Source organism: Arachis ipaensis, chromosome B05 (assembly GCF_000816755.2).
Source record: "Arachis ipaensis cultivar K30076 chromosome B05, Araip1.1, whole genome shotgun sequence".
Lineage (NCBI taxonomy): Eukaryota > Viridiplantae > Streptophyta > Magnoliopsida > Fabales > Fabaceae > Arachis > Arachis ipaensis.
The window spans coordinates 127,900,111-127,904,390 of NC_029789.2; positions in this window are offsets into that span (position 1 = coordinate 127,900,111).

A 4,280-nucleotide genomic window follows, 5' to 3' on the forward strand; every position below is an offset into this window, starting at 1 on the left:
GTATATAAATACATATATATACATCCCAAAAGTATCCTGAAACACAAGACAACAGCTGTTTTCTCCAAGTCAGCCTCTAAGAGGGATAAAGTAAAATATATACAAGGTAGAAAATCTATTTATAATATATAGAAACAAAATATAAACTATAAGTCCCAAAAAGAGTTATTCACTTCCAAAGAGTCTCCAGAATGTTCAATAAGGTGCCTCCTGATCTGCATTTGAAAATAGCAATATATGTATGAAATGAGAATCGGGGGTTCTCACCATGGTAAAAGTGCCCATATAGGTAATATATAAGGTCTCAAAAAAGCTAGAAGCATTCCTAGAATTCTGACACTCAGATTTAAACTTAAAGGAATAACTAAACCAAAAATTTGGTAACTGTCTAAGGTTCTCAAGTTCTGAATTTAATCCTAACTCTACAATTCACTTTTAGTCTCATTAAACTCTAGCCCTACAATTCACTTTCTGTCTCTTTCAACTCTCCGAAACACCGGTGGAACAACCCTCGTCGCACCTCCACCACACGAGGGATCTCTCAGTTGCAAACACATACAAAACAGACAAGGACAACACAAGTATAGATAGCAGTGATAGCAAGTAGAACAAGTAGCAGATAAGCAGAGATAAAGCAATTAAGCAAACCAAAATAATGCACACTCAAGTAAAACATATAAATGCACATGATGTATGCCTATCCTACTTGCCGTGAGCTCACGTATTGGTAACTTTGCCAGAACCCGACATACCTAGTAGCTAATCCGGATATCATCTCTTTAACATGCCTCCACACTCTTGGGATATAGTGTCGGTCACACTCTCGGGATATAGTGCCCGCCACACTCATGGGATATAGTGTCCGTCGTATTTTTTGAGATAAAATATTCCCACACTCTTGGGATATAGCGCCCGCCACACTCTTGGAATATAGTGCTCGATCGCCACAATCATGGGATATAGTTTCCGACACATTTTCCAGGATAAAGTGCTCCCACATTCTTGGGATATAGCACCCGCCATGCTCTTGGATATAGTGTCCGACACACTCATGGGGTATAGTGCCCGACACACTTTACAACAGAGAGAAAATGATGCAACAAAACAAAACAGTGCATACATTCGCACTTCACATTCATAATCATTGTCTTCATAATTGCTTTCAATCATTCTTCTTCCTCATTTCTTACTCGAAGCAAGTAGATAACACCACTACATCTTACCCGATCTCATATATCTCAATCAATCTCATCATATCTCATTCAAAGTTCATAGTTAACTCAGTTCTTCTTATTCTTCTTTCTCTTAACCAACCTCACCATCAAACACCTCTCGACTCAGCCATATTTTATTACTATTATCATTATCTTTATTATTTACTTCTTATTCAACATTACCAATGCCTCATTAATTCAATTAACACTTTACAAAACCCTCCCAAGTATCTCCTCAACTTATTTAACAGACTCATCCCCATTCTAAGACTTAAATACTCACTAACAGACCTTAAACAAGTGTAAAAGAGGTTTGAAAAGATAGAGGACTGACTTAACATTCAAAAATCTCATTTTTGGCCAAAACAGGGGGCTCGCGTATGCGAGACTATGTCCGCGTACGCAAAATTGCAAAACAGAAGGAAGTGCTCGCGTCGCGTGTGTACTCTCACGTACGCGAGTTTTCAAAATTGAGTTTCGCGTACGCAGGCCTTGCCCTGTGTACGCTAGATTACAAAACAGTGAGCATAGCTCGCGTCGTGCGTGAAAGTTGTGTACGCGACACTCCATTTTGCTCCAAAAGCTGTTAAGGCATTAAAAATCAGTTTTATACATCTAATTTTCGACGTTCATAACTTTCTCTACAAAACTTCAATTTTCACAAACTTTAAACTGTTTTGAAGCTCTTGAGATTATCTTTAATTTGAATCAAATTTCTTTCAAATTCAAAACTCGAGGCTCAAGTTATGATCTGTTGAAGTTCGTTAAAAATCTATTTTTATCAAAAGAGTTCAAAATCTCTATTTTCCAAACTTGCAATTTCAAAACCAAAGTTCACACCTTAAAACAACTTCAAATACACTCAAAACAATTCCCTTACCATTTTATTCCTTCCACAACTTTCCAAGCATCATCAAGACTCATGTCCAAGGTTGCGAGAACCGAACCGGTCTTTGAACTGTACAAGTGACTGGTTCAATGATTCAATGATCCAACCGGAGTCGAACCGTAGTTGAACTGGTTTAATTAAATATACATTGAAATTATATAAAATTCAATATATAATTTACCAAATTTTCCTTGTTCCCCCGGTCCTGTTCCTCCAAAGGCTTCCTTTTTACTAAATTAATTGGCTAAGCTACATGCACAACTAAAGTTTCATGTTTTATTTTAATTAAAGTTTTAAAATCAGATCAACAGATACTATGGTGAAAAGAAAACTACATATCTAATTGAAATAAAGTTCTCACGTTTCTACAGTAACTTGAAATCCAAAAAGAACAAGAATATATAACTGATAATACATTAGATCCAAATATGACATGCTTAATCAGAACTAGTTAAAATATCAACACTCTATAATAGCATGAGTTTGAGAAGTTTGAAAAAATTGCTGACTAAACTAATATAACAACCTTATTTATGATGTTTAAGTATTATGTTAATTTTCCAAAGATCCACTATGTGTTATGACATGTCTTTTTTATTTGTGAAATTTTAAACAGCATCTATGCTTTGTAGAAACATAACACCTATGATCCACCAATTTGATCTCTTCGATTTGAACAGTAACAACTATATCGCCATAATTAACCAAATAATTAATTAACCAAATAATCCAAAATTGAATTACATTAAGCAGCCATTACATACAGAACTCTGCATTAATCCATATAATTAACCAAATAAAGAACTTTGCATTAATTCTTATAGTTCATATCAATTCATATAATTAACCAAAAAAAAAAAAGAACTCTGCATCAATTCATATAGTTCATAATTTCATATCAATTCACATAATTCATATAATTAACAAAAAATATTAGTTAAAAACCCAGCAGGCCAGTACAACTCACCGCGGCAGAAAAGTAGAGAACAGAGAAGGCGTCTAGGTCACGGGGGTAGAAAAGATGCCCGGTGACATTGACAGAGACGCTTTCGACGACCAGACGAGCAGACGACGCCGACCACGAAAGCTCGGAGTTCAGACGACCAGACGAACGATGCCGCTGACAGCAGCTTCAATCCGCGACGGTGACTTCCTTCCGCCCGTTGGAGGTCCTTCTTCCCGGTGACAGCAGCTCTCATGCGGCGTCGATTGTAGTAGACTGGGAAGGACAATGGCCTTCGTTGGAGCTGGATGAAGATTGGAACGGAAGTGAAATTAAGGTTGAAGTGTGGTGGCTGGTGAGTGAGGGGAGTGAGGTCTCAGCATAACGGGTTGGGTTACAGGTTACCAGGTGCTTATTTGGGTTAGTGGGTATGGGTTCGTTTAGTTTTTTTTTTTTGCGTCAAAACGACATTGTTTTGGATCCAAAGTAAAAAAAACCGGCACTTCCAAAAACCCGTCTGGTTTACCGGTTAACCATCGGTTTGACCGATTTTTCACTGATTTTCACAAGGCAGTTTTAGGGTCAACTGAACTGATTAGGTGACCGATTTCCGGTTAATCCGGTTGAACCGGTCTGATTGTCAGAACCTTGCTCATGTCACATCATTATTATCAACAATTTTCCATTCAATTTGCACGCACGCACGCACACACACATGTATACACATTAACTCCATCATACATATCATGCATCAACTTTATACATGCACTTTACCCACACTACTCATCACACTCATAGGTACCTATAATCCATCAAGTTCAACAATTCAACACATTCAAGCTTAAAATATGATCATCTAACCTAAGTTTTCACGCAACATTATATATTATCTACCAAAAATTAAAACCATACCTTGACCGATTCCTTCCTAATGCTCGAGCACCCCAAAAGTCCTCAATTCATAAGCTCCAAGCCTCCACCGCAAGGATTCTCAGCACCCAATACCCAACTCAAGCTTCCAACTCCATCAATTTGGTTCTAATGCACATATATACAATCTATTTCCACACCAACATCTCTAAATCAATATAGGATTTACTAATTTAACAATTTCACAAAGGTTAGAGGTTTCTCACCTTACCGACGGACGTTTGGGACAAAATCCAGCAAGTCCACAAGGTTAATTTGATCCTAAACACTAAAATTACATAATCTCTCAAAATCACGAAACTGA